This window comes from Myotis nattereri (genome assembly GCF_964212035.1).
Source record: "Myotis nattereri genome assembly, chromosome: 1".
NCBI lineage: Eukaryota > Metazoa > Chordata > Mammalia > Chiroptera > Vespertilionidae > Myotis > Myotis nattereri.
The window spans coordinates 110,607,612-110,626,361 of record NC_138075.1 but is presented as its reverse complement, the minus strand read 5'-3'; the positions used below and the strand labels follow the sequence as shown (position 1 = coordinate 110,626,361).

The following is an 18,750-nucleotide window of genomic DNA, read 5'->3' as shown; positions in this document are numbered from 1 at the left end:
GAGCTGGGGCAGGGTCAGAACAGGGAGAGGATGAGAGGTAGGTTGAGAGAGGGCTTTAAAGCTGAGGTCTTTTCTTTCCAAACACAGCCAGAGGTGACCTCTGAAAATTGTTCGATATTCACATAACCCAGAAAACCTCACAAAATCATGCAAATCAAGAGGTGCAAGCCCTGGCCAGTGTTGCTCAGTGGTTGGAATATCCTTGGGTGAGTATTAACAAACAAACAAAAAAAGAGAGAGAGAGAAAGAGAGATTCAAACCTTTGTGTCCACTTTAAGAACACTCATAGGACTTCCCAGGCCATCAAGCGTATGCATTTCGAAAAGCCACCAAGTATCTGAACGATGTCACTTTACAGAAGCAATGTGTGCCATTTCGTTGTTACAGTGGTGCAGTTGGCAGGTGTGCCCAGGCCAAATGTGGGGCTGGACCAGGGTGAGTGGCCCAAATAGAGTGCTGAATTTCTGCTGCACAAGCTTAAAAATGCAGGGACTGATGCTGAACTTCAGGGTTTAGATGTCCATTCTCCGGTCATTGAGCACAACCAGGTGAACAAAGCTCCCAGAACTTGTGGAGCTCACGGGCAGATGAACCCATACATGAGCTCTCCCTGCCACATTGACCTGATCCTCACTACAAAGGAGCAGACTGTTCCTAAACCAGAGCAGGAGGTTGCACAAAAGAAAAAGATATCCCAGAAGAACCTGAAGAAAGAAAAACTTATGGCCCTGGAGTAAATTCAGCATAAAGTAAATATTAATAAAAGTAAAAGTGGGGAAAAAACCTAAGGTCTGGAGGAAGTCTCCCTGAGTCACCCTACTTATTGTACAGATGGGGAAACTGAGGCCCGGGCAGGAACAGAAATTTGCCCAAGATCACTCAGCCTGCCAGAGGCCAAGCTGGGACCTCCCCTAAAGGAGGTCTGAGGCAGCAGCCGAGAGATCCAGCTCCTCTCCCACAGCAGCTTCAACTCCACTCTCATTGTGTCCTGAACCAGACAGGGGCCTGATGGGGAGGAGGGCCAGGCAGAGGCTGTGTCCCGGGGTGCCCCCAACCTGGGGAGAAACAAGGATCCAGGCCCTGGGGGGGGGGGGGGGCGCCTCACAACTGACTGACATTGGGCACAGGATGAGACTTCTATTCCCCGGAGCTTCTCTGGATGGCCACATGGGGCACTGCTGTCCCAGGAGTGAGAGCTCTCACCAGTAAGACTCCCTAGGGCAGTGGTTCTCAACCTTGGCTGCACATTAGAATCACCTGGGCATCTTTCTAAAATCCTGATTTCTGGGCTTCATCCTCCGGAAATTCTGTTTCTTTGTTACTAATGTTGTGGCCCCACCCCATAACAAAGAAACAGAATTTCCGGAGGATGAGGCCCAGAAATCAGGATTTTAAAAAGATTCCCAGGTGATTCTAATGTGCAGCCAAGGTTGAGAACCACTGCCCTAGGTCATACCCAAGGTCTCAGGGAGGTGTGAGGGTGGGAATACCCAAGGTCTGGGGGAAAGGCAGAAGTGATTTCCAGTGTGTGGAGGGGGAGAGGGGGAGAGGGGGAGCACACAAGGCTGAACATCAGGACTCCATCACCTGAGCACTGGAGGAATCGAGCACAGGGCAATTGGCCTCCCCAGGTGAGGGGTCTTCATACACTCTTACCCGCTCCCTTACATGCCCATCAGCTTAAAGAACATTTTGGAAATGAACTCAGCTCCATCCAATCTCTGCTTCCTGGAAAAGCGCATGCAGCCCAGGCCACAGACCTGCACAGAAAGTTGTCTTGAAGAGAGGCTAGACCTAAGGAGGAACTTTGTGAGGTCTCCACACTGAGTGTCCCTGGTGGATTCCAGGACTGTTCTTTTACCAAAATCCTACCCTAGGAAGTGAGGAGGATGGTCAAGCTGCGTGGGAAAGGGGCTGGGTGTCTGCTGCTGTCTCAGACCTCCCCTAGGTGAGCGGGGAGGTTGGGGATGAGCTATCCCAGGGCCCAGGAGAAATCCCGGTACAGGGCAATTGGCCTCCCCAGGTGAGGGGTCTTCATGTCACTCCCAGCAGCCCTACAACCCTTCCCACTGGTGAGGTTTCCTATAACCAGTCTTTTAGACTCTGATTGCAGCAAGAATCCCTGCTCTGACTGGGAGCTCACTATTTCCTGAGTCTCCCTTCAATGTCTCAGAGGTCCAGCTTCTAGGGGCAGAAGTTCCAGGGCAGGAAGCAATGCAAGATCGGGGCCTTGAGGATATTGGGGGCCCTCGGCCCAGAGAGAACCCACAGCCCTGCCTGCCCCAAGATTTAAAACGCCCAGGAGGCTGGAGTTCTCATGCAGGTGTGCTGTGCTCTGCTGCGGTAAGTCAGACCCGCCCTGGTCCTCAGCACTCATCTGGCTGTGCCCCAGGAGGTCAAACCAGATGGCCTCCTAAGAGACCCTTTCATCACCCTCCTCGGGTTCCCATTGATGTCGCGTATAATAAAGTCCAGGCACTGTCTGTAGGACTGCCCTCCGTAAGGGCCACTTGTCCCCATTAGCCTTTCAGTTCTCACAAACTCCACCCTTAGAGAGCAGACACCAAGGTGCAAGGGGCTGGGGAGTCCCATCAGGCTCCCTGGACACAAGGGCAAGGTAAATGGAGATGGAAACACATAGGGTGCAGCATCCCGGCAGGATGCAGCTTACACTGCCAGAGGGGCTGGTGATTCACAGGTACTGACAAAGGGGACATTTCCTCTCAGCAGTGAAATCGGACAGGGGCCCTGGCCCGTTTGGCTTGGTGAATAGAGCGTCGGTCTTCGGACTGAAGGGTCTGGAGTTCAATTCCGGTCAAGGGCATATGCCCGGATTGTAGGCTCAATCCCCAGTGGGGGCATGTAGGAGGCAGCTGATCAATGATTCTCTTTCATCGTTGATGTTTCTATCTCTCGCCTTCCTCTCTGAAATCAATAAAAATGTTTTGTTTTGTTTTTTAAGAAATCACAGAGGGAAGCCTGGGAGGGAGGAATACCCATCCCACAGCCATTGTCCGCCCAGGTGTACTTGTAGGGCAGCATTTTGATGAGTCAATGTGACATCCTCCTGCTGTCTTATGTTGACATCTGAGTCTGGCAATGTCCTAGTGCTCTCGATCTTACCGCCTGAATACCCACCCGGTCCCATAGCCGCCACCACCTCTGGCCTCGACCACAGTAAGACTTCTTCAAATTGAAATCTCCCCCCGTCTGGGGCTTTCATCACACTAAAGGTAAAAGCAGGCCTTCTGGTGCCCCCATCTCCACTCCAGCCACCCCAGCTCTTCTTCAGCCCCTTGAATGCACCTGCTCACCAACATCTTTGCTCCTCTGCACCCTCTGCTCAGAATTCCCCTCCCACTTCTTGCGTGGCTTAGAGAGTGCGTAGTCATCCTTTAGGTTTCAACCCATGTCCCCTCCTCCAGAAAGCCTTCCCTGACCTTTCAACTAAGTCAGATTCCCCATTACACATGCTCCTGGCACCATACATGCCTCTTTGTAGCCCTTGTCAGAGCTGCACGTATTTTGTGAGGTTTACTTGAGTGCTTAGCAATGAGTGCCTGCCTCCCCCACTAGATTGAAACTGGATCTAATTAGCCTTATATTATCTCTGTAACATGTGGCACAGTACCTGGCACATAGTAGGTGCTCAATAAACATGCACTGAGTGAATGGATTTCCCAGCCAGCTGGATGTCCCACTGCCCTTGAGGACCCCCAGCCCCTTTCTGAGAAAACCTCCCTACTGCAGAGCTCCCAGCTGAGGTCCAGATAAGGACCCAGCACAGGCCTTTGTTCTGTGAGCTGAGACTCCAGGGAACTGGCCCAGGTACCCTCCTCAGCAGGTGCTGGGTCCCAGGGCTCAGCGCAGGCGAGGGAGGGGTTCATGGTGCTCACCAGGTTCAGGGGTGAGTCTCAGTATGTCACACACTGGCTCACCTCATTTTCCTGACAGAATAGCCCAGCTGCATCCGGATGGGAAGTACCTACCTCATCTGGGAAGGGCTCAGGAAGCAATCCAGCCAGCTAGATGTCCCACTGAGTCTGCAGCCCCTCTCCTCCTACCCCTAACCCTGCCTCCCCAGGCCCCACTCCTCTCTGTGAGCCCTCTTGTCTGCAGCCCCTGCTAATGGTTGGGCTCTGTAATGGAAAGTGGGCAGCCTGCCCCCAGACTCCAAGATCAAGGCCAGACTCAGGACCCCTTTAGATTCCCTAACAGGTGCCAGGGATAGCCAGCCTCAGCGTCACCAATTGCTCTGACCTAGTGACTCAGAGGAAGCCAGTCTTCCAGAACCCAGCCCCAGATGGGAGGAGACCTCCTCCCCGAGTTTGCATCTGGCTACTGTTTTAGACTCAGGCCTATGGCCTTCAGAGCCTGTCCATCTGGAACCAGATGCCCAGGGAGGGTCAGGGTCCAAGCCAAATTCACACAGCAAGGCTGCCACAGCACCACATCAAGAATCCAGGCGCTGGCTCGTTTACGGTTCTCCCTGCGCTATAATAAATGTGGCTATTTTTAGGAAGCTAATTAGCAAGTCAAATATGACTCCTGCTAATAATACCACCTTTATGCTTTTTAGCCTTTTCATTACCTTATTTGATCCTGCGATAGCCAGGTAGTCTAGTAGTGAAGTAGGAGGTGATCTCATTCAAAAGGTGTGGTCCAGAAAAAGGAAGTGACTAGTCCTCCAGCCCAGCCCACCAGCGGGACTCAGCGATGCTCCAGAGGAATGCAGTGTCCCAGAGGCTCCCCTCCCCAGGGCCTGGCTTAGAGCCTCTCACTCAGGTAGTCTGCTCTCCTCAGGGGGTCCCCTACCCCACCCACCCAGCTAAAGGCAGCTTCTGGTCCCTCCCTGCCCCTGGCAGCTCCTGAGCCTCAGGCAGCCCTGAGGCCTGGTATCTGCTGGTGGTTTTTCTTGAAGGTCTCCAGGATGTGCCAGGATAATTCAGGGCAAGGAGGCATGGCAGCCCAGTTTGAGCCATCCCTCAACTTGGAACCCTAGTTAGAATGGAGGACAACTTCTTCCCAGGACGGGCCTGGGTTGTGTCCAGTCCCTAATCCTGCAGCCCCAACTCCTACTCCCTACCCTCCTCCCTAACCCCTCCCCCCTCCCCCCACCCCTGCCCCCCGTCCTGCACAAGCTTCTGGGATATCCTGTGGCACCAACAAGGCTGGATAGACACAAACATAAGGTCAGATCCTGGATTGCTTCCTGAGCCCTTCCCAGAGGAGGGAGGTGCTTCCCATCCGGATGCAGCTGGGCTATTCTGTCAAGGAAATGAGGTGAGCCAGTGTGTGACACACTGAGACTCACCCCTGAACCTGGTGAGCACCATGAACCCCTCCCTCGCCTGCGCTGAGCCCTGGGACCCAGCACCTGCTGAGGAGGGTACCTGGGCCAGTTCCCTGGAGTCTCAGCTCACAGAAAAAAGGCCTGTGCTGGGTCCTTGTCTGGACCTCAGCTGGGAGCTCTGCAGTAGGGAGGTTTTCTCAGAAAGGGGCTGGGGGACCTCAAGGGCAGTGAGGCAGGAGGATGGCATGGAGGCTGGGACACCACAGGTGTAAAGGTGTGGAGGAAAGGAGGGGCTCAGTGGTTCCCACTCAGATCAGAGTACCCTGGCCCATGTCCCATCTCATCCAGGTAGGCTGGCCCACAGGGGAAGAATCTGGGCACATGGTCCACCACAGGTTTGGCCTGAATGCCCCCCGCCCCCTTACTGTGTTAACTGTCCTGGGCACTTCCCCTCATCCTGAAGTCTCTTCACTGACTGACAGGTTGGGCTACTGGTCCCTGTCAGGCCAGCTGGGAAGGGGGCAGCTTGCCAGGAGGGAGACAAGGGATAGCCGATGAAAAAGGAGAAGAGACCATCCAGGGTGGCTCCGCCGCCCAGAGGGTGACAGGTGCTCTCCCTCCTTTACCTGGCAGGATGGGGTTGGCACCTTCTCACCAGATTCCAGGTCTGGTCCCCACCAACAGGGAGCCCCCACCCCATGGGAGCTGTGTTAGCCACAGGACAGTGGCTACACTGGAAGGATGCACAAAATAGACTCTCCCTGGGTGTTCAGTTCAGTGTGTTCCTGATCAAATAGTGGTACAGGCCCTTCATGGCTGAAGTTTGGGGCACGCTTCAGCCTTCTGGGAAAACCCTGTCAACACTCCCCCGCCCCCCACCTGCCCAGAGCCCTGGCCTTTCTCTCTCAATGGAAAAGGTCTCTGAATTTCCTCTCGACCCTGACAGAAGAATCTGCTCACTACCTCTACCGCCCCCCCCTGCCCTCTCCACCCCACACTCTCTAGGGTGGTGGCAAGGGAGCCCAGAAAGAGCCACCAGCACCAGTGGGAGAGGGTGTGCAGGCACCAATAGCCTTGTGGCAGATGTGCCCCCATGAGAGAGGCACTCAGGAGCAGGACAGGGGCAGGAGCCCTGACTGGGACTGTCACACAGAATCAGGGAAGAAGCAGCTAGCTCCCAGTGAGGGTTGGGAGCCTGAGGGTTAGAAAGCTGTAGCTTTTCAGCTGAGTGAGCAAGAAACATTGGCTAAAGTGTAGTTGGTGCCCCACTTTCCTGGCAGAAGCTAGGGAGAGCTGCCCACTGGCTGCAGCACCCAGCACTGAGCAGTCCGCAGAGCCAGACTAGGCAGGGCAATATCAGGGTTCCAGAGAGGTGGGGAGCAGATGGTAGTGGAAACCCCTCCCCCCCCTCCATGATAAAAGTGAGTCATCCTGGTTAGGAAGGGGATGACTGATGCTGGAGAGAAGCCCTGCTGTCCAGGGGACGGAGGGGCAGCTCCCTAGACTGGGGGCTCAGCAAGGAATGTGGCCTGAGTCACCATGGCCCAGTGGGGCTCAAGGGCTGGGGTGTAAGCAGGGGGCAGGGGGTGGCATTCACTCTGGAACCAGATCCTGGCAGTACCCCCAGGGCATAGAACTTAGACCCAGGCAAGAAGCGTCCTTGCTCTGGACCCCCCACTGTAGAGGAACCCACTCTGGCCCTCCTCTGGCTTCAGCCACTCTCTCATGGTGGGGAGGGTGCATGCCTACCCAAATGCAGGACCCCAGAATTCCCTGCCCACAAGGTCCAGAGCCCAATTCCTCTGGGCCTGTGGCTGGTGTGCATACCCCAGGCTACGGTGTGACCAAGGGCAGCTGCTCCAGCTGTGTGAATGGACCATGGACAAATGGCCTGAGGTGGCCACATGTGCTTCCCAAGGTTTGACCTGGAGGAGGGGCTGGAGATGGCTCTCTCTGTGCTGCCACATTGCAGCACCGAATCCAGGAGACCAAGAGTTCTAAATGCAACCTGGCCTTCCAGGTTGTGAAAGTAGACTTGTCAATGTGGGAAGCTAGAACATACTCTATTTTTTTTAATATATTTTTATTGATTTCAGAGAGAGGAAGGGAGAGAAAGATAGAAACATCAATGATGAGATATAATCATCTATCTGTTGCCTCCTGGACACCCAGGATCGAGCCCGCAACCCAGGCATATGCCCTGACTGGGAATTGAACCAGATTCATAGGTTGATGCTGAACCACTGAGCAACCCCAGCCGGGCTAGAACATATTCTATTTAGCCTTTTACTTGCTTGATTTATAGCCTTTAAATATCTACACATTTGTTATGTGGGCGTCCATTTGTACTTCTGCCCTGAGCCCCACAAATGCCTGGAGTGCAGGTGCCTGATGGCAGGGCCTGACGCCCGCCATCACAAGTGCTTCCTCATTCTTGCTCTGAAGCTCGTGGCCTCCTGTGAGGCCCTGGAAGGCATGTAAATGCCAAAACTCCCAGCAACCAGAGGCAGTCCTAAAGCTCTAGTCCGCAGTTCTTTTCAGAGCTGGCTGTCTAGGCACCAAGGGGCTGACAATCAGGGTGGTCCCAGGAGGCTGGGCGTCTGAGGGGAAGGAAGTAGTCCTTACTGCACACCTCCAATTAGCCAGGCTCTAACGGGCTCCGCAGCCCTCAGGAACCCTCTGGGGAGGCCTGCTTTGTAGGTTCACAGGACTCGCCCAAGGCACACAGGCGGCTTTGAAGCCCCATCTCTGAGCCCAGGACCTGTGCTCTTTGCACTTGAGCAGGCAGAGAGAAGTGTGGGGCGTTTGTAGGGTGCTGGGTAGAAGCAGAGAGCAGGATCTGTGGGTCACCACGGGGGAGCCAGGTCCAGCCACTATGCGTGGACCCCATGCTCTGGCCGCCAGCCCCCTCAGTTTATTGGGAAGTAGGTTGTGGACCAAGTCCCCCCTTCTAGCCTCTCTCAGGCCCTGAGTGCCTGTCACCAGAGATGGAGGAACTCTCATCCATGAGAAGCCCCAGGCATACATGAAATGAGCACTCCAGATAGGAGGGAAGAGTAGGAATTTACCCGGCCACATGGGGCGCAGGGGACAGATAATGCTATGGCCAGGCCTCTCCATACTCGACTCACAACAACGGCCTCACTAGACTCCCCACATAGTGCAGCCTTGGGTGTCACTGCACCTCCTATGCATGACCTCAGCTTCCCCACCTGGGACAACAACAGTGTCCTCTCTGTGAGGCTTTATGAGGATAACACCAGGTGGGTACCAGCTCAGGCCTGGTACCTGCTCACACACCATGTGTTAGTGCGTGTGTCGGGGGGAGGGGCGAGTGTGGGGAGAGCTGTCAACAAAGATTAATTCCTCTTTCTGAAGGTAAAGTCATTTCCGATTTTCAGAAAAGAGGAAATAGGTGGATTCCTGAGAAATGATAAGCCAGAGGGGAATATCCACCCCCAGGCAAGTGTCTAGCTCTGATGATTCAATAGGTGAGGTCCAGGTAGTCCCAGAAAGGAACAGGTGACCAGACAGGAGCTAGCAAACCCAGCACCTGTCTGCTAAATTCCGGTGGGCCCCAGCCCCGCCTCCAGACATCCATTCTCTCCTGAGACCTTCCGCCCAGGACCTGGAGAGGGTGCTGAGCGCCTGTAGGCATCGCCGGTCAAGTCACACTCAGCAAAGACTCTCAGCACCCACGCCTGCCGAGCAGCACCCACCTGCCCCTACTTGGCCAGCTGGTCTCTGCAGTTAAGCCTCAGCCTCTCTCCCAGATGTCATCTGGCTTCCCTGCCTCCTTGTCTTGACCCAGACTGCCTCTGGCCCTGCCAGGCTCCTCCCACCTCTGTGCCTGCACAGTTGCCCCATTCGAAGGCCCTTCTGTTTGGGGTCCTCTGAGAACAGCCAGGGTTAGGCCTGAAGGTAGGGCCAGGCTGGGAAAGGGATTCACACCCTCACTTCAGAAAAGTATTTCAAAAGATTCCCCTCCTTAAATGGGTTTCCTGTATGGTCTTCTCACCGCAGTGGAAACAATCATCAGGTTATGTGTAAGAGATGTTGACACTTCTGCCTTTGGGCCTTTGTCCCTCCTTTAGCTCTGACCACATTCCCCTCCCATAGTCTCCTCTTCTCAGGACTCAGGACTCAGGAGCCAGAGTGGAGTAAGGAAGTCACCTCAACCTTCTTCCAGAAAGGCCCCAGAGAAAATGACGTTCATCCTGTCTCACATGTCCCAACCTCCTCGACCTTCCGTTGCTGCCTCTTAACATCAAACCCTTTTTCATGTCTTCGCAGCCGTCAGGAGCCCTCTCAGAGCCGCTCACCCCACCTCCAGCCTCTGCCCAGCAGGATAAGGACAGCACCTCCCTCGTGGGGTTTGGAGCTGTCGAGAAGTTCAGTGAGACAGTGCACACAGAGCACAGTTCACATGTGGTTATTGCTTTACTGATGCCGGATCTTGGGCCATGTAAAGCCAGTCAGCACCTGCTGAACACTGTTGCTTCACTCCTGGTAGTTTCCAGTTTCTTCTCTGAGCCAGGGGCCCCCCAAAGCTGGTCTCCATCTCACCGCCCTGGCACGTTCCTTCTTTCCGTCACTGAACTCCCCAGTCTCCTGAGTTTCCAGCCTGGCCTTGGAATGAGCTGCTCTCTGCTCTTCACAAACTCACACTTGCTTCTTTTTTTTTTTTTTTAAGCGAAAGGCATCTCACAGAAAGCAGAAAGGATTTTATTATTTTATTTTATAATATATTTTTATTGATTTCAGAGAGGAAGGGAGAGAGAGAGAAACATCAGTGATGAGAGAGAATCATTGATTGGCTGCTCGTCTTCTACTGGGGATTGAGCCCGCAACCCAGGCATGTGCCCTTTGGCCGGAATCGAACCAGGGACGCTTCAGTCCACAGGCCAAGACTTTATCCGCTGAGCCAAACCAGCTAGGGCTCACATTTGCTTTTTAACTTGACAAAAATCCCAGGGCTTTTTGGACGTTCATACGTAGAAAGCATCTATATTTTTTACTGCTGTGTAGTATTCCATCATGTGAATATACCACAGTCTAAACCAGTTCCATGTGGATGGGTATAGAGGGCATTTCCAATCTTGTGAATCATCTTGTGCATACAGGGTGCAAGTAGGGTTACAGTTGTGGGTGACATTCTTCTGAGTTAGCAAAGCTATTGTATTAATCATAACTCACGTGCCTTTTTCAATACAGATAACTGTGAACATACTTCTGCCTACTGCGTATGCATGCAGGTGTTGCTGTAGGACAGACTCCAGAAGTGGGATAGCAAGGTGTGAGGTGCCTCTTTCCCACAGCCTTACCAACCTGGTGTGTATCCCAGCAGAGTCCAGATTTGGACCCAGGGCTGGGTAACTCCAAACTCATGCCCTCCCCTCTGTACCAACCTACCTCCCTCAGAAGTAGGGCCTGAGCCATGGAGGGACCGAGGGCAGCCCTGTGGAGCCAGCCCAGGCTATCCCACTGCTCATGTGGGCCACCAGCCCCTGGCCCTCACAGAGGCAGAGCTGAGTTGGCTGCCATCAGCCACAGGGTGGGGCTGTCCATGCCAGCTTCATGCGGGAGGCCTCCCAGCTCTTCACCCCACTGCTGGCTTCAGGGAAGGTTGCTGCTCCTTGCCTGAGCCCTCAGGGTCCCCTCTGAGCTGCCCTGCCCTCCTACCCCCCTATATCCACTCCTCTCCAGTCTTATGGAAACACTCCCTACCTCTGTGCCTCTGACCATGTAGTTTCCCTCAGCTCTTTCTTTGCCCAGCTAAGTCCTGCTTTTACACAAGAATAGAATGCAAGAATCACTTCCTGTACTTACAGTACCTAGTTGGTTTTAATGCCCTCTCCCTGGATTTGGCCCAAAGGCATGAATGATGTCCTGATATCTGTCCTCACAGTGGTACAGGCTTGGCTGGCACAGCATGAAGGCTTATACTTGGGCAGCTAAGCCATCTCCAGGAGTTTCAGCCACACTGAGCCCCTGGAGTTACCAAAATCCCCTACCCCACAGTGCCACACACCAGGGCAGCCCCAAGGAAAAGCCAGTCCCTCAGAGGCCCTTTGCTAAAGATCTAAAAAGTGCCCTCAAAGCCCCACATGATGGGGAAGTGAGGCCTTCAGGAGGCCAGAGTGGCAAGAGGCACTTCAAGGACATCGTCATCTGGACTTCCCCCCACGACTCCAGTTTTACTCACATTTCTTCACAGCAGCTGCTGGGACAGGCCTGGAGGCTACCAGGGAACAAGATCAAAAGATAACATCAGCCTGAGTGAGCTAAGCCCCAGAGGAGGAAGGTCTGAGCTCTTTCTGTCAGTGGCCAGAGCCCCTGAAGGAAGTACCCCAACCCTGGAGAGATTCAAGTGAACCAAAGACATGAAAGCAGCCACAGACACCTCCCCCACAGGGCCACAAAGACCCCTGCAAACCCAAAGGTGGTCCAAGACCTTGAATTGGCACCATATTTGGTAAATCTGGTGCATGATCTCTGAGCTCACACTCCATGGTGGAATAGAAAGTCTTCCTCCAGGCTCAGACAGGGCCTGGGGCTGCCAGCCCACCCACCTGAGCGCCAGGTGAGGCTGTTCCCTCCTATCTGCAACCCCATCAGAGCCATTGCCACTGAGCACACTGGTCATAGGAGGATCAGGACCTCTTCTGCTGTCCAGGAAGGCAGGGGCTGCATCCTACCCCTCCCCCACATACTCACCGCAACTGATGTGGCCAGGGACGTACCCTGAGGACCTGTGAGTCACTAAGAGTAAGTGAGTGAGTGAATTTCAACTTAGTCCTATGAAGTATTAATTCATTGCCCACTGGCATGGCTCAAAGGCTGAGCATCAATCTATGAACCAGGAGGTCATAGTTCAATTCCTGGTCAGGGCACATGCCCTGGTTGCAGACTTGATCCCCAGTGTGGGGGGTGCAGGAGGCAGCTGATTGATGATTCTCTCATCATTGATGTTTCTGTCTCTCTCTCCCTCTCCCTTCCTCTCTGAAATCAACTATATATATATATATATATAATTAGTTATATATATAATAATATATATTATTAGTTATATATAATTATATATATATATATATATATATATATATATATATATATATATATATTATTAGTTAATTGAACAAACATTTCCCAAGTCTACTTTTGGGGCCAGTCACCACCCACTGGATGCTTCAATCTCCAAAATAGGAGAGGCCGTTGACATTGTCCCAGCCCTAGCTCACTCTTACCCCGTGAGGATAGAACCCAGCCAGGCCTCCAGCCTCTTCCCTCAGACCTGTCAGAGACAAGGCAGGCTGAGGGAGGTGGCTTGATGACTAGTGTTGGGCTCATCCCTCCATTCCCACCCTCTAGGGACCAAGATGGGACTGACTAAGAGCCATCCCCCATACACCAAACCCACCCCAACCCTGGGGCCTCAGGGGGCAAGTGAGGCAGAACTGAAACTGGACAGAAGAGAAATAGGTCAGAACAGGCCCCAGGAGCCTCTATTGCTTACCCCTTCTCCCCACACACCCTGCCCAGAACCCCTTCCTGCAAGCCTGGGAAAGTCTTTGAAGCTTGGCTTCCTCCTACCCGGGCCTCCCCTCCCCCTTCCTTTAAGCCTCCTGCTGCCTCCCCTTCCCTACCACCAGCCTCATTCCATCCACCTTGGGGCTCACCCCATCAGAGTTCAAAGGACCCCAGGCTGGGTTCTGGAGATCAGAGCTCTGGTCTTCTCAAGTGACCTTTGGCACATCATCCCCTCTGAGCCTCAGTTTCCTCATCTGGTTTGTGCTGCTGGCATATGATCTTTTCAACACCAAGAAACAGGCTCTAATGGGTGGCTTTCAGGAAAGGATGGGACATTTCAGATGGCAATACTTGGCACCTTGGCCACCAGCCCTCCCAGGGCCATGGGTGCTGGGAAGGGAGCAACGGCAGGGACCAGCAACCACAGCGTAAACATTGCCTCCTTTGAAGTCCGCCCTACATCCCTCATGGATCAGGTGCCCATTCCCCATCCTTCACTTCACTCATAACCAGCAGCCACTGTTTCCTGTCTATGTCCCCTGACCCTGCACGAGCAGCCTGAATCTCAGTCCCTCTGCATCCCCTACCCCAAGCGCAGGCTTCACACCAAGTAGGTTCTCTACAAAATGTGTGTTAAAAGAGTAAAGGCACAGAAATCAAGTGTTGGTGAGGAGGTAGAAAGCAGTTCCCCACGAGTTAAACATAAAATTACCATATTATTCCACAGTTTCACTCCTAGATAGATAGACCCAAAAGAATAAAAAAATATATATGTCCACACAAAAACACAGACACCAATGTTCATACAGCATCATTCATAATAGCCAAACGGTGTAAACAACCCCATGGTCTATGAACAGTGACTGATATCCACACAATAGAATATTATTCAGCAATAAAAAGACGGCAAGTACTGATACATGACACTACAACATGGATGAACCTTGAAAACATTATGGTAAGTGAAAGAAAACCAGACACAAAGACCACATAGTGTATGATTCCACTCATATTAAATGTCTAGAATGGTTAAATCCAGAGACAGAGTAAAGTAGTGGGGGCCGAGGGAAGAGGGAGGAACGGACAACAGGTATAAAGTTTATTTTGGGTGATGAATTGCACTGAAGTAGATAGTGGTGAATATGCATAAACTGGAAACCACTGGATTGTACATTTTAGGTTTTGTTTTGTTTTGTTTTGTTAATCCTCACCCAAGGATATATTTTTCCATTGATTATTAGAGAGAATGGAACAGAGGGAGAGAGGGAGGAAGGGAGGGACACACACACACACACACACACACACACACACACACACATCCTCAATTTGAGAAAGACACATTAATTGGTTGCCTCCCATAGGCACCCTGACTGGGCTGGGGATCAAACCTGCAACCCAGGTACATGACCTTGACCAGAAATTGAACCCAAGACCCTTCGGTTCACGGGCCAACGTTCTAACCACTTAACCATACTGGCCAGGGCTGGATTGTACATTTTAAAATGGTGATTTTTAAAAATCTCAATAAAATAAAATAAAGGCAACCTCCCTCCCTCTAGGAAAGAGCTAGAAGGCCAAACTTGTCTGTCTGGTTGGTTTGCTTGTCTATTTCTGTCTCTGAAAACATCATCCCACAGGAGGCATTCTTTGTCCTGGGGAGGTCCCACCTCCCACCCAATCCTGCCTCCAGAGTAGCCTGTGAGGAGTAGTGGGAGGGGAAGGGCCCCAAGGAAACCTTGGGCCTTGTTATGGGATGAAACCCCCTCTGTACCCTCAGCTTCAGGGCAGGTGCTCCCACAAGTAAAACCAAGGTGTGGCTCTGGTCTCGGCTCTGGCACAGGGCCTGCCCCGCCCTCCGTGTCTCCATCAGCAATGTGCCTCACAGGACAGGATGAGTGTGACACAGCCTGGGCACTGGGATCCTCCCAAAGGCCTCTCATTTGCAAACAACTGGGAAGTTCATCCTTTGGTCTGACTGCGGTATCTGGCTTGGAGAGGTTTCCACCGAGTCAGCTTGATTCATTCCCTGTGGGGATCCCTGTCCTTGGATGCTCACTTCATAGTGATGGAGCAGGAGGTGGGCTCCCTCAGACCCCCAAAACAGTTGCTCCCTGAATGATTCTGGCGGGAGCCAGTGAAAGGAGAAGGCTGTCCCCTCCCCATCCTCCCCACCCCCTCCCCACCCACCCCACCTCCCAGCCAGAGCAGAGGGGCTGGGCCACCACCCAGCCTGCTTCTGATCACTAAGAGGATAGACAGGTTGGCAAGTGGCCCTCTCCTATCTGAGCTTCTTGGGACTGGTGCTTCCATGACCTTTCTCAGAGGTCCGAGCATCAGAGTGATCCCGCTGTCTGCTTACCTCTCCCCGTATAACCCGTGTCAACCGAGAGCCAGCAAAGAAGAGGAGCTTAAACACCTGTAAGATGAGTGAATGTGATCAAATAAAGTGGTCTCAAACCCCAGTTTCTTGATGACAAAGATTAGAAGAATCTTTTTGCTGCAAAATGTTGGTAAACTGATTACACTCTCTGCACCTCACTTCTTTTAAGTATAAAATGGAAACAATAATGGTATCAACCTCATAGGGATGGTGAGAAAATTAACTAAAATAATTCATGTGAAACTTTTAGAACAGTCCTGACACTCACAGGATATATGCTGTACAGCCACCACTATCACTATTTGTGATATTGTCTTTATGGTCTTGCCCATTGAAGCCAATGTGAATCTCTGACAAAGAGGGTGGAGATAGTGACACCTTTCAGAAAGACCTCTGGGCTCCTGCTGGGTTAGCCTCAGTCCCTGGAGGGGCTTTGAATTCTGCGCCAGCAGTGAGAGGTGCCCTTTCCCAAGTGCTCAGCCATGACTCCTCCTGCCCCTTGCAAGCCTCCTGCACTCAGAACCTGCACTTAAGAGGTAGGTGCTCAGAAGTAGGCTGGTCTGGACAGAGACGGGCCCATGCGTTGAGGGTGGTCGATGGAGGCAGGCTTAGTCCAGATGCTAGGGCTTCCTGCCTGCACAGCCTCTTTCCCTGCACCCCTGTTATATGTGTTATATGATTTTGACATGGGGAGACCAGGAAAGTTGGGCATTCCAGGAAAGCTCCAACACGCCCAGGAAATTTAAGTACTTGGCAGGGCCTCATCCGGCCCATTGTCCTGAAAAGAAAAGAACAAGGCCTTGCCCCTATGACCATGGCCTCCCCTAGGAATACAGTCTCGCTTCCTCCCTACAGCCATCTCCCCTAGAACTTCCCGTGGTCTAGTCACCCCTGTTCCCAGCTCCCAGGCGGGTCATAGGGCGTCTCAGCAGGACCACAGGGAAGGTGCATCAAATGGGGCAGGGGCTGGAGACCTGGGCTAGTTCATCATTAAATCCACATCACATCTTCATGTTCCACTCTCTGCGCTCACCTGAAGAGCAATCTCTCTCTCTCTCTCTCTCTCTCTCTCTCTCTTTCTCTCTCTCTCTCTCTCTCTCCTTCTTTCTCTGCAGTTCCTATTGGCCCAGTGACCCCACTAGATTCCTCAGATACCAGAGGCGGTTTCAGCCTAGGCCTTCAAGTTCCCAGTTGCCAGTGCCAGGGAGGCAGGGACAGCCTGGACATCAGCTGTGGGTTTGCCTTGAGCCTGTGGACACAGAAAGTTTCATAGCCTCCCTTCTCTGAATATGTGGTCAGGACCTGGGAGTGAAAACTCTGTGGGGAGTGCATATGTGCACAGATGTGCATGCCTGCATGTGCATATGTGTGAGCAGGTCATGTGTGTGGTCCTCTGTGCCTGTGTGTTATGTGTATACATGCTTGTTCTGTTGTGGGTGGTGGGAACGGCACCAGGTGTTAGGTGGGGTCAGACTGGACCTGGGTCAGCAGCCTCAGTACTTGAGTTCTGGCTAGGAAAGAATTCAAAGCCAAGACTCAAGCTATAAAAGAACATTTATTTGGAAAATCAAAGAGGTAAAAGTAATTTGTAGCCGAAATGGGCTTAGGACGCAAGTTATAGAGATAAAGGAAGGGCCCTAGAGCTTAGGAGTGAAGAAGGTAAAGGTGATGCAGGCCTGAGGGAAGTGGGAGGGGAAGGAGGAGAGGAAAGGCACGGGTGTTCTCCTGGGAGGGATAGGGTCTGGGTCCTCTGTCCTAGGGGTTTTAAGGGTGGAGAGTTTAAGGGGGTCCCAGGGGAAAATCTCAATAGAGTATTCAGCAGCTTTCCAGGTGTCCTTTCAGGGTCTGTCTCCACTGATTGGCTGGTCAGTGCCAGTGCAGGGGGTCATTATCCAATGCAGCTGGTCCTGAGGTCAGCCATGGGGTCACTTGTCAGTTTTGCTGATTCTCTGAGCCTGGAGCTGAAATACAACTGAGACCTAGATGTTGTCTCTAGGGAGGAAAGGCCAGGGGGTCCAAACCCCATGACCAGTCATCTGCTAGGGGAGGAAAGGTCACCCCGGGGTGAGGTCTCACCCTACAATTGTCCTTTGCTAGGCACCTGGGGCTGTCCACCTGGTCCATCGTCCTGGCTTTGCTCATGTCTATCTAACTGCCTACCATAGTTCCATGTGAGTGAACACAAGAGAACAAGTCACAGAGAGAATCAGGAGGGACATGAAGAGACAAAGAGGCCAACAGAGAAGAAATAAGACTGAGATACAGAAAAGCATAGGTAGAGATAGAGAACCCCACAATTCCATCTTCCCTGGTACAAGCCCTCCTCCTCCTACACCTGTGTTTCTATCCATGATTGAGCTGGGCACAGAGGAGGTGATCAGGCAGCAGAAAGGGCTGTATCAGGTCCAGGAATTCACAACCCGAACCTCCCCGCTCACACAGCCAGTCTGGGCTTCCTCCAAGGGCTGTAGTTTCCTCGTGCTGAGAAATGGCTCTAGGGTCCCAGGGATGCTATCCAGGGTACAGAGGAGCTCCAGGTGTCTCTGAGCTTTGAGGTGGCTGGGGTGGGGGAGCCACCTCTGACAGGCCCCAGAGCCAGAACCAAATGTCCTAAGATTGTCTAACTCTCCACAGTGGCCAATGTGCACTCTGAGGAGGGCTCCTATGTGCTCAGAAATGAGGGGTCTAGTGGGTGAGAAAACCTCAAGAGTCTGAAAACCTCCCCAACACCTACACCTCGGCCAAGAAGCATCTAGTTCACAGCTACTTCCTTGGGGGAGGTGCTGTGTGGGGACGGGAAGAGGCAAGAGTCCTGGGTTCTAGGCCAGATTCTGATGGGCCAGGTCGCTCTGGGCAAGAAGCTCCCTTCCTCTGGCCTCATCCCCCATCTGTCTACTGGGGACAATGGGGACAATAATGCTCACACTGGCACTCTGCCACCAAGGACTATGGCTGGCCTACCAGGAGATGCTGGGGCTAGAAGGGGCTTTGGTAATAGAATCTCCAGCACCAGCTGTGGAAACAACCACCCCATGAACTCAGTGTTTCCTCCAAAGTCACCCCCCAGAAGAGGAAAGTATGATTTCCGATGCCCTCACTTCCTGCAGCTGCGACCCTGATCAGTTCAGAGTGGGGAAACTGTCATGGGTTAGCGGTGTCACCTGTACATTCATTCTTGCCACCAGGAAGCTCTCCATAGCGTGGGTCCCCAAATTCCATTCTTCACTCAGACCAGGATGTGGCTCCGACAGTGATGGCCCGACCTCAGGCTGAGGAGCTGGGTCCCAGCTGGGTATCAGGACTTAGAGGTTCTGGCCCCAGCTCTGCCAGATGCTCCATGTTGCCTTGAGGACCTTCTTTCTAAGGGTCCAGTGAGTAGCCCTGCTTGCCTACCCGCAGCCCTGATGAGCAGACAGGAAGTCCCAAAGCTCAGATCTGGAAGGCACCAGGGCTGCCCACAAATCAGAGGTGTGGAAGGCCCAAACTGAGGAGCCCTGGCACTGAGAGTTCCCGTTGGTTCTATAGGCGGTATGGACAGAACAGCAAT

The 18,750-nt window shown here is 52.8% G+C and overlaps 1 pseudogene across 1 annotated transcript; it reads left to right on the top strand.

The window, feature by feature from the left end:
- Positions 1-109: 109 nt before the first annotated feature.
- LOC308526313 (large ribosomal subunit protein uL22-like) lies at positions 110-737 on the top strand (annotated as a pseudogene). Its single transcript has 2 exons — positions 110-161; positions 253-737. The product of its transcript is annotated as a large ribosomal subunit protein uL22-like (transcript).
- The last annotated feature ends 18,013 nt before the right edge of the window (positions 738-18,750 follow it).